Below are 12,849 nucleotides of genomic sequence, written 5' to 3'. Positions count from 1 at the left end.
ATATTTCTTCCTTTATAAATTTTGCAGTTTCTCCTCAACACTGGGTGATGACAGGTAAAGTGTACACATTTCGGAGTGGTACAATAATCACTTTATTCGTGGGTTCATCCTCTACAGTTTCCACACGTAGCCCTACCACCCAACATGTTACAGTGTCATCGTCAAATTTTGGACGATTAAAGCACAGCTTTGGATTGGGGACGGATGATTCAATTTTAAGGCATGGGCAGTCTGTAGCAGTATGTTCAGATAATTCTGGCGTAAGATAAAGTTCGCCGTTTTTTTCCAATGTGCTGTTCTTTCATGTAATTTTTGAAGTCAGTGCCATCCATGTTTTCCTACTTCCCATATTTCTTCGGGATCTATCTCCTTTACACCTCAATAGGTGAATACGTCTTTGGTGAAGTGGAGGATGTTATGCATGTAAGCTACAACAGGGTAGTCACCTAATTTCTTTCACCCAAGAGGATAGACACTAAATGTGATGTGGTTGTCTTAACTACTAATGTTCGTTTATGGTGTCTTTTTATACTTTTTTTTTCTGAAACTGGTTCTCGAGTGGACTGACCATCCGAGTGTTCTTTGTTGGTCGCGTTTATGTGCACTCCCCATCAATAGTAGTTTTGATTTGAATCCGCTCATTGGAATCCCATGAGGAGCTGGAATAATAAATGGCGATTCAGACACAGCCCCTCTTATCTGAGTATGCTCCTTGTGCAGCAAGGAGGGGGGGGGGGGGGTGGAGGCAAGGCAGCAGGTTCCCCAGGAGTTGGTTGCCTGCCCAACAGCGACTGTCTGACGTCAAGAGCCTTCCACCCCATTCGCTCATGTGCCACAGGTTTAGCTTTTTTTTAATGGAGCTTTGCATCTTCATCGTGATCAAGGTAGTAAAGCCAAGATCCCCATTTTTCGGAAAAAAAACATTCCCTCATCGTGCATAACAATAGTCGCTGAAGTGTGCTCAGAGTTTACGGTAAAAGATGTCTTACAGCGTTCATCAGCCCCTAGCTTGAAAAACATGAGTTTGCCGTGTCCATATCCTGTCGTTACTGGCGGAGCTTCCTGGGGAAAGAACAATGCCCCCCGAAGGTGCTGGACAGACTTTTTCAGGCTCCGCTGCTGAGGCCGTAACAGTAAATAAGGTACAGCTAGCCCTTAGATGCAGTGAGGTGTGCAAACCCTTCTGCACAGCACTGAAGGTGTGTACTGCAAGCAATTGTGCCTCAGCAGTATATACTGTTTTTACGTTTCACAGTCGTTGTGTGCAGATCTGTCCCATTTGCGATAGCTGCATTGTTAACAATTTTTTAATTAAGGAAAAATCTGATACGACAGCAGCTGCAACTATTTATAATTGCCCCTTATTCTCCGATATCAGTATTTAATTTTCATACCTAATATCTTCCTGGATTGAAATAGGTAGGATGAACACTCTTGGTAGCTAATTAAAAATGACTGTGGTAAGTGCTCCAATGACTTCAATCCAATTGCAACCATCGGTGTGATGTTATTTATATTTTGCACTTTGATAAAAGTACAAACAATTTAATTTCATAACGTCTGAAATCGTTACTTTCCATACAGAAATTTTGCACACCTCATAAGTATCACGTTTCGAAAACAACTATAAAGATTACTGTCATCCGAACTACAACCCACGAAGATGATTTTTGAAGGCCTGCTGAAACAAAAATATAAGAATGTTTTTTTATATGCGAACATGACAGTTAAGAATAAATTATAGAGTAAACTATGCCGTACATCAGATTTAAACCACAACACATGGAAGTAAGGGTCGAAACTTCGAAAAGCATCTGCTAATAAAATCATTTGTATCTTTTTATGAATGTTTACTTGTGCGTTTTTTTTACATTCTGTAACTTTAATACGAACTAGAATTTTCTATCTTGTCTTCCTTCCCGATCTGTTTTAACATACGCATCAGTATAAACGATTTAAACATAGTCATAACATACAGCAGTACAACAATGACTTTAATTCACCTTTATCACAACACAAAAAGTATTTTTATGGATGTATTGTATTGATTATGAAAACCTACAGAGACAACTCACGAAAATGAATGAAAGTATATCCCATCATCGGTAGAGGTAGGTTAATTCGACTAATTAATTAATTTACTAAAAGAAAATTTTGATTTCTTTATATTACATTTTTTTTGTCTTATACACTTTCAGTCGCTGGGAAACAAAACACCGATATAATTTTCTTGTTCCATGTTCAAGCTACAGATTTATTGCGTTTTCCTTAAGGCACACATGCAGGTGAAGTAACACAATTTAATCTGAGCGATAAGCCTACCTGTAGACAAACAATTAAGTTCCTTTGCTAGACACATTGTCCGTCCTACTGACCTATTGTTAAAAGTTTGTGAAACTATCTTCCTGAGCATTTGTCCGAAGGTGTAAAAAATATCGTCTCCCTTAGCTTGACAACAGTAACTGTGTTAGGAATAGCTGATTTTACATGTGACAACTTGCTGGTGCATATATTTCCCAAGTGACCTTCCTCATAGTGGTAGTTTTCTTAAATATTGGGGACTGGCAACTGACTAAACCTTAAAGTGCATAGCAGCTGCTGAGTTCCTTGTGCAGCTTTTTCTAGTAATTTTTTTTTAATTAACAATTCTGAGCACGTGAACATTTATTTTTTAAAGATCACTGTTTCTGTTGTAGTTTTTTTATTTAAGTGGTTCTATCATGTTATGTAATGGCATCTTAGCTTGGCACTAGTGTTCAAGTGTTATTAAGTCACCCTTTACCTGTAATAGTTTTCATTGTATCTATTTTGAGGGAATTCCTATATGGGAGTTTGAAGTTCTCAAGTGTTAGTAGTCCTGTTTTCTTAGTTTGGAATTGGACTTACCTACGGCAGTATTACCCTCCAAATAATTTTCATTTCAGTGATTAGAATTAACACACTGCCACCAAAAGAAGGTACCAACCATTACAGGCTTAAGCTACTATGTCACCAATAGAAGTGAACGAAGCATGTAGGCCAATTTGCTACCTACAATTTATCACGACTGTAGGCCTGTTTCAGGGAACTTGCACCATTAACCACTGACTTCTTTTGAAATATTCCTACATCTTAAAATAAGAGTAAATGCCTCAACGCAAAAGTAGACACAGCTTCAACATTAAAAGAAAAGTATCACAGATAGGAAATGCGGATAAACGCAGTTAACTGTAAGCAAAAATTAACTACCACTTTTTTATTTTTAACATAGAAAAATTTATATCTGAACTGTCAAGCTACTTTAAACTTTTTATTCAATATCGTCTTAGCCACATTAATTCCAATCACTGACATACTTGTGAATCGAAAATGGTACACATTTTCTTAACACATACTGTTTAAAAAACGGGCTTTAAAAATGTTATCCCTCCTGGAAATCTAAACAGTGAACAGAATTTATGTTCCAACTTTTCCTGTTGCCCATATTTATCTAAAAGTGCATACGGTGAATGTTTGTCAGAAAGTACGTTAGGCTGTCACTTGCGTAAAATAATTTTGTGTTCAGAGTACCAAATTCAATTAAATTTGCAAATGTATGGTCCTGCATGGATGTAGGTGAAAACAGATTTGTTCCACAGTCATCAGAGTTGGTTTCAGGAATTACATCCATGTTTTGCAGAATGTAACCAGCTACATACGCCAATGCTTGTCTGTCATTCCCTACATCAGCCTCTTCACCACCACCGTCACCACCACCAGCTACATTATGAGCAAGGACATTGTATAAAACATTTTCATCAGCTATGCAGTGGTCTTTTGTGGAGTCAAGAAAGTTGTCGTTATGAACTTCCAGAAATTATCTGAAATGGTTTAATAGCATACATCAATCATCCTCACAATTATGTAATGAATTTATGTGTAGGGACATGTTATTGATTATAACTGTTTTCAGTGCTGCTTTGAACTGAAAGGAGGTTAGGTAGGTGTCTGCAACACCATGCTGTCGCACGCAACAAAACCAAATTCTACAGCAGGTCCTGACTGAAGGATATCATGCTTAAATAGTTGAAGCTACTTTTTTAAAAAAATCTTTCCAAATGAACAACAGTGACCTTATTTTAGTTAATTATCCACTGACGAAACTGAACATTTTTGACTCGCTGTTCCTGGCTCCAGTTTTCCATTTCCTTTAATACACTGCTGTGCTACATTTCAGTATGTGGTGATTCTGTGGAGAGGGCACGCTTATAAACCTGCTATCTCGTGGATAACAGTGGGAGCTGTTTAGTGAACTGAATGAGCAGTCTATCGTTTCAACAAATTCTGCAGTGTATATTACTTCTTCATCTAAAATATTAAGTGCCATATAAGTCTCAACAACTGCCACAACGGTATGACCAAGCTGGGTTGCAGTTACCTTAATATTTCATTTCGGTCAAAATGACTCTTCTGCAATTTTGGCAAAGTCTGAAACATCTTCTGCCTGTCCAGAGGAAAAGCCCTCTGAATAAATTCAAAACTGGCCTCTTTTCTAAAACCAGATTGAACTTTGTTTCCTAGCAGAGCATTTCTAGTATACTGTAATAGGTGTGGGACATCACTAATCACTGCAATAGGTTCATCACTAGCTAAAAAATTAAATGGACTTGATTCATTTCATTTGTCACTGCAGGGCTCCTTCGGTGCTCTCTGGCTGGTTGCACCCTGGTCAAAAAATAAAACTTCCTGGCAGATTAAAACTGTGTGCCGGACCGAGACTCGAAGTCGGTACCTTTGCCATTCACGGACTAATGGTCTACAATCTTAGCTACCCAAGAATGACTCACGACCCGTCCTCACAGCTGTGCTTCCTTCCAGAAGTGCTAGTTCTGCAGGGTTCACAGAAGAGCTTCTGTGAAGTAGGAGACGAGGTACTGATATAAATGAAGTGTGGGGACGGGTCCTGAATCGTGGTTGGGTAGCTCAGATGGCTGAGCACTTGCCCGCGAAAGGCAAAGGTCCCGAGTTCGAGTCTTGGTTCATCACACAGTTTTAATCTTCCAGGAAGTTCCATATCAGTGCACACTCCACTGCAGAGTGAAAAAATCATTCTGTACAAACTAACTTCAGCTCTATTTCTTGCAGCTACCTTCTAATGTAGGTAATGAGAACTTTTGAAGTAGTAATCGAGCCCAAGTTCCGAGTGAAGTAATATGCAACAACCCGCATCCAATTTTTACTCATCCCTTTGACCGTGAATACTAATGTATGGTTTGAAAATACACTCCTGGAAATTGAAATAAGAACACCGTGAATTCATTGTCCCAGGAAGGGGAAACTTTATTGACACATTCCTGGGGTCAGATACATCACATGATCACACTGACAGAACCACAGGCACATAGACACAGGCAACAGAGCATGCACAATGTCAGCACTAGTACAGTGTATATCCACCTTTCGCAGCAATGCAGGCTGCTATTCTCCCATGGAGACGATCGTAGAGATGCTGGATGTAGTCCTGTGGAACGGCTTGCCATGCCATTTCCACCTGGCGCCTCAGTTGGACCAGCGTTCGTGCTGGACGTGCAGACCGCGTGAGACGACGCTTCATCCAGTCCCAAACATTCTCAATGGGGGACAGATCCGGAGATCTTGCTGGCCAGGGTAGTTGACTTACACCTTCTAGAGCACGTTGGGTGGCACGGGATACATGCGGACGTGCATTGTCCTGTTGGAACAGCAAGTTCCCTTGCCGGTCTAGGAATGTTAGAACGATGGGTTCGATGACGGTTTGGATGTACCGTGCACTATTCAGTGTCCCCTCGACGATCACCAGTGGTGTACGGCCAGTGTAGGAGATCGCTCCCCACACCATGATGCCGGGTGTTGGCCCTGTGTGCCTCGGTCGTATGCAGTCCTGATTGTGGCGCTCACCTGCACGGCGCCAAACACGCATACGACCATCATTGGCACCAAGGCAGAAGCGACTCTCATCGCTGAAGACGACACGTCTCCATTCGTCCCTCCATTCACGCCTGTCGCGACACCACTGGAGGTGGGCTGCACGATGTTGGGGCGTGAGCGGAAGACGGCCTAACGGTGTGCGGGACCGTAGCCCAGCTTCATGGAGACGGTTGCGAATGGTCCTCGCCGATACCCCAGGAGCAACAGTGTCCCTAACTTGCTGGGAAGTGGCGGTGCGGTCCCTACGGCACTGCGTAGGATCCTACGGTCTTGGCGTGCATCCGTGCGTCGCTGCGGTCCGGTCCCAGGTCGACGGGCACGTGCACCTTCCGCCGACCACTGGCGACAACATCGATGTACTGTGGAGACCTCACGCCCCACGTGTTGAGCAATTCGGCGGTACGTCCACCCGGCCTCCCGCATGCCCACTATACGCCCTCGCTCAAAGTCCGTCAACTGCACATACGGTTCACGTCCACGCTGTCGCGGCATGCTACCAGTGTTAAAGACTGCGATGGAGCTCCGTATGTCACGGCAAACTGGCTGACACTGACGGCGGCGGTGCACAAATGCTACGCAGCTAGCGCCATTCGACGGCCAACACCGCGGTTCCTGGTGTGTCCGCTGTGCCGTGCGTGTGATCATTGCTTGTACAGCCCTCTCGCAGTATCCGGAGCAAGTATGGTGGGTCTGACACACCGGTGTCAATGTGTTCTTTTTTCCATTTCCAGGAGTGTACATTTGACTTCCTAAATGTCCAAATGCGGAGACCGTGAGTTTTGGTGCCTACTCGTATCATAATACAAACCTCTCTCCAAGGGCATTTCATGAGCAACAAGGCAAAATGTTTATCATTGTAGCACGTTGCCTCAACTTCTGCTGGCTTCAGTCTTGGTTCAAGAGGTACAACAGATAACAGAGATTTCAGATGCCTCCCAGAAGGAAGGGAAAAACGAGCTGACAAATATTTGTATAGGCGAGGACTAAACCTTGGCAAAAGTTGAAACTGGAAGACACTTATAGACTTCCTGGCAAATAAATTAAATTCCCTAGCTTTTGCAATTTTTATTTTATCTGGTGCCACTTATATGGGCACAAGAAACACAATCTACCACAGTTATTTTGAATATGTTATTCGGTATTGGATAATTTTCTGGGGAAACTGTAGAAGCAGTACAAGGCTACTAATTCTTCAGAAGAATATCATTAAAAACATGTCTGCTGCCCACAAAAAAGAGTCATGTAGCCCATTGTTCAAGAAATTAAAAATACTAACAATTACGTCATTGTACATTTTTGAAATTTAGATTTTTGTATATAATAATCAACATAATCTTGAAAAGTTCCGTTTTAAGCATAGCTATGGTACTCATCACAAGGAAAACTTTAAATTCCCTTCGCATCACTTAAAGCTTTATGCTCAGACACTACTGAACATGGAACTCGGACGAACCACATTCTGATGACCTCACCCTCTGTGTCTAGCGACTAACTGTACTTCTGTCGATAGCAGATACTCCATAGACTTTGCACAAGCGTTTGTGGATATTCCTCACAGTTTCTTTGCCTGCAGTGAGAAATTCAATGATGGCACGTTGCTTGTAACGTACATCACCTGCAGACGCCGTTTTGAAACTGTCCTGCAGCTACGCTATCTGTCGGAAGTGACGGTAACTTGGCGCGCTCACTCAAGAGACTTCTCATAATACGTACGTAACATTTCCCATTCGTAACATTGTTTTCGGCTGGTAACTCACTACTGCAGTTTTCACTTCTGGCATTAGCAGCAGTGCCATTAACACTTGCCACAGCACAGATAGTGCTCGGTAATTCATTAACACCAGTTCCACCCAATCTACTTCAGATATTAATAGGTATGTAACGAACACTTCTCAGATGTTTTGGACGCCCTTAGTAAGGCCAATCACTTTGCCTCCTACCTGTCCGATGTGCTTTCCATTCCCGATGATCCCCAGTTCGATTACTCCCTCTTCCCAGATATCCGTGATCGAACTGACACGTCTGTCCCTCCCCTCGCTCCTGGTTTCCATTACTTGGACAACATTGCACACACGGACCTCAATGCCCCTATCACTACACAGGATCTCATTGCTACACTCCGCACAAAACGCAACACCGCTCGTGGTCACGATCGTGTCACCTACCATCACCTTCGTGAAGCTCCTGTCTCTTTTCTCTCCACCCTGGCCAGGCTCTACAATGTAGTCCTGTCCACCGGTTACTACCCCGACCTGTGGAAAACCTCCCGTATCCTCATGTTCCTTAAACCTGGCAAACCGCCGTCCGCTGTCTCCTCCTACCGTCCCATCAGCCTTACCTCGGTCTTCAGCAAGGTCCTGGAATCTATCCTCACCCGACGCATCCACCAGCATCTCCGCCAGCACCGCCTCCTTTCCGTTACCCAGTGTGGCTATCGGCCGTCCTTCTCTTCCGACGATCTTCTCCTTCACCTCACTCATCTCCTTTCCGAACGGCTCAATTCCCGTCGCTCCGCAATCTTCCTCTTCCTTGACCTCGAACGCGCTTATGACCGCGTATGGCATTCCGGTCTCCTCTTCAAGCTCCAAACCTTCGCCCTTCCCATTAACTACGTCCGTCTGATCGGTTCCTTTCTCTCCCACCGTCCTTCCTATGTCACCATCCAACCATCCATAACAAAGATTCCTACACCTTTTTCCCCTCCGCCAGTGTGCCCCAAGGCTCAGTCCTCTCCCCCCTTCTGTATCTTTTGTACACGGCGGACATGCCGCCACCGTCACCCCCCGTCCACCTTCTCCAGTTTGCCGATGACACCGCCATCCTTGCCCTTGCCTCCACCCTGCAACGCTCCCAACACCTTCTCCAATCCCATCTTGACCGGTTCACCGCTTGGTGTAACCAGTGGTTGCTCAAGGTCAATCCTTCCAAAACCCAGGCGATCATTGTAGGCAAAACCACCCCTTCCTTCCGCCTCCTTGATTTCTATCTCACCGTCTATGGCCGTCCCATCGCTCTAACTCCCACCCTTAAGTACCTTGGCGACACCCTCGACCGTCGCCTCTCCTGGACTTCCCATCTCCAGACAATCCAAGCCAAGGCACGTTCCCCACTCCGTCTCCTCAAGCTCCTTTCCGGCCGTACGTGGGGTCTGGACCCCTCCACAATCCTCCACACCTATAAATCCCTCATCCGCCCTATCCTTTGTTACGCCCATCCAGCCTGGATCTCTGCCCCCACTACCTTTTATAAATCCCTCCAAATCCTTGAACGCCATGCTCTCCGCCTTGCCTATCGCATCTGTCTCCCCTCCCCCACGCGGATCCTGTATGATCTCATCCTCTTCCCCCACCTCCTCCTTTTCCTTGAAAGGATACGGATCCTGTACACCTCCCATAAACTTGATCCTCCTCACCCGCTCGTATCCCCGATCCTCTCCCACCCCCGCCCGCTGCCGTGCCTGTATTCCCACATCCCACCAGGTCTCCATCTCTCCACCCTCCTTACTCTCTCCCAAGGTGGCTTCCGCCAGCTCCCCCTCCCTGATGATGTCCTCCTCCCCTCCATCTACCCCTCCTATCAACTTTGACCTTCCCCCCGACCTCCTGTGTCCTTTCCTTTAGGCACCCTCCCTCCCTCCCTTCCCTTCCCTTCCCTTCTCTTTCCTCTCCCTCCTTCCACCTCCCCTCTTCCCCCGGGCTTCCCATCCCCCTTCCTCCCTCCCCCTCTCTCCTCCACCCATTGCATCTCCTCTCTCCCCTCTCCCATTCCCCTCCTCCTCCTCCTCCCCCTCCTCCACTCTTGGCAGGTCCCTGGACTCGTACACGCTCAGTGGACTTTCGCGCGCCGGAGATCATCGCCATCTGTGTGTCGTGTGTGTGCCTCGATTTGTGTTTAGTGTTCTGTCCCCGTCACGCATCACCTGTTCACGTGTGCCGTCGCCGTCGTCCGTGTTCTGTGCGCCGTGTCACCAAGTGTTTACTGTTTTTTCGCGTCCAGCGTGAACGGCTTCATGTTTATTGTTTTTTGTATCTCCTTTTTTTGCCCGCCGTTTTTACTGTCTTGTCTGTATCACCTATCTGTCTTGTTATTGTTCTACTTAAGGCTGAAGAGCAGCGTACTATGCTGCTGACAGCCCGCCTGTATGAGGTGATGAAAATTACAATAAAGGAAAAAAAAAAAGATGTTTTGGAAACACACCCCTATTTAGCCTAGGCCTAGTTTTATGAAGAAAAGATCCTCACAAACAAAAGCAGTAGCACAATTCTTGATAAGACTCTTGAGGCTGTCTGGAATACCTACAGAAATGCTCGTTGCTAACTTTCTCCTGTGCATCCACGCAATATCCAGATGAACAACCAGAGAATTTACAGAAGCAATCGAATAACAATTTCTTGTGTGGTTTATTCTGACAAACACAAAATTCTTTATTTCATTCACTAGAACAACTGTTAATGACACATAAATCTCATTTGAATAAACAAAATGAAACCACGCAGCTTAATTCGTCATAAAAGATAATGCGTTTCATTTATATATAATTAAAATGCACGTAGTATTATTTGTGGACTTTTTTCAGGAGGAATTCTCTCCAGTTGCCCAGTGACACTTTTTTTAAGAATGTAATTCCATTATAACGAAGGTGTAACCAAATATAATTCGCAGTGTGCGGATGTATAGTGAGATAGACTATAAAAACGAAGAAAACTGCAAACTGCAATATAGAACAACACAGCTGAAAAGACTCGCATTCGGGAGGATGACGGTTCAATCCTGCGTCCGGCCATCCTGATTTAGGTTTTCCGTGATTTCCCTAAATCTCTTCAGGCAAATGCCGGGATGGTTCCTTTGAAAAGGACACGGCCGACTTCCTTACCTATCCTTCCCTAATCCGATGAGACCGATGACCTCACAGTTTGGTCTCCTCCCCCAAAACAACCCAACAGCTGAAAAGGCGCTATTGGGTAGGTTTCATCTTTAGCTCTCATTGGACAGTTCTGTGGTCACCAGTCAGCCAATTAGATATCTTCATGGCCCTTTTAGAGCCTCTAGTGATCTTGAGATGAACTTCCCGGCGCGTTTCCAGTTTTACCGTATAACTTTCACCACTGTGTGAATACGAACGTTTCGAGCACATTGAGTGTTCATTTTTGCAGAAGAACCAGTTCGCAAAATTTCGGGGACTGCCAGAGGTTCGCTGCTTGAACAAAAGAACAAACCCAATAACATGCGTCAACATTTCCACGTCGCAATATTACAAGGATACGAAAGTCAGCTGAGGCGTCAGTAGCTCAAAGAATGAATGTTTTCAAATTAAAATTTGGACTACTATTACAGTATAATTTTTGTATCGATGTATATGACTCGTAAATAACAATCTACCAGTTCCTGCTGGTTACATAAAACGCAATGAAGAAAAGTGTACATCAGTGGATTTCTTTGATATTTCAGCTGCACAAAACACCATTTACATTAGCGTCACCCGAAAATAATAGCCCAAAAGTAATAAATACAGTAAAAGCCCCGTGGTACAAAAATGTTTCTTAATTGATATTTATAAATGTTGCACAACACAATGCAGAGAAAATATTAGACGAAGGTGAGTATTTGTATTGTAGGAAACGAACATTTATTTTGAACACATTCAACCAGGAGTGAAAACACGGTTCTGTTATTATTGAAATGAGAACTTGTGCTGTTAAAAGCAGACTATATTTTGAGGAAACATCAAACCCTCACATATTGGCCTCGCATGGAGTTCGAAACGAGTATCACAGACTATCACGTTTAAAATACATTAACGTTTCCTGCACATAAACAGTGGTCACTGCAGACGTCTCAAACTAATATTGAAAAAGAGAACTGTATTTCGCTACGGTTAGTTTTCTCGTGCCCTACAGAGTAATACAAAATTCTACTTCATGGTTGCTATATATTGGGACCGTAAGATGAGACGAGCTGATGGTAGCCGATTTCCTCTAACGTGCAGCTGGCTGCTGCGCACAGATGCGAAGTAGGCTCCAGAGAGTCCACAGACTGGAGCTGGAATTCTAACGACTTTCTTCTTATTACTTCCCTCGCCATTCCCGTCCTTTACGGCGAGCTCTGCGTGCCTTTCTCGCTTCTGGAACGGATGGAAAATGTTTTAGAGTAGAGCTTCTATATGCAATCTTAGCGCACAGCAAGACTCCATTTCTGGAGAAGTGCTCGGGGAGTTTCGCTACCGAAACTCAGCGCAGGTACACTGTAATGCAGAAAGTCGTATTTACCACTAAAGCTTACAGTCTTTAAAATTAAATTTTTTTGTAGTTTAAAAGACCAAATAGGTTTGTTGATGTTTGAAATTTATTTCGAAAGCTGGAACTGGTTGTGTAGCTTTACCGACAGGAATGGAAATAATTTAGACAATATCTGCGTTTCCGTGCTGAAGTTATTATTTGACACTGATAGAAACGCCTGTAGAAAGTTGTACTCCTAAAATTGCAGCATAGAGAAGAGAAATTGTTAACTTTTGAATCGCAGCTGCCGGCCAGGTGGCCGAGCGGTTCTAGGCGCTACAGTCTGGAACCGCGCGACCGCTACGGTCGCAGGTTCGAATCCTGCCTCGGGCATGGATGTGTGTGATGTCCTTAGGTTAGTTAGGTTTAAGTAGTTCTAAGTTCAAGGGAACTGATGACCTCAGACGTTAAGTCCCATAGTGCTCAGAGCTATTTGAACCATTTGAATAGCAGCTGGCCTATGGATGGTCTGACGAAAGAAGACGAGAAAGGTCAATGTCGACATCGATAGAAGCAGAGTAAAAGGCCTGTTTGACAAGGACCGAAACGAGATTATTCATTACAAAATAATTTTACTTTTAGACGACGCGGACTGAGTGTCATTGGGGGGGGGGGTGTCATAATTCTCTGCTCCTCTTCCTCCCGCCAG

Source organism: Schistocerca cancellata, chromosome 6, assembly GCF_023864275.1.
Source record: "Schistocerca cancellata isolate TAMUIC-IGC-003103 chromosome 6, iqSchCanc2.1, whole genome shotgun sequence".
Taxonomy (NCBI): Eukaryota; Metazoa; Arthropoda; class Insecta; order Orthoptera; family Acrididae; genus Schistocerca; species Schistocerca cancellata.
Note: the sequence above shows the minus strand (reverse complement) of the source record.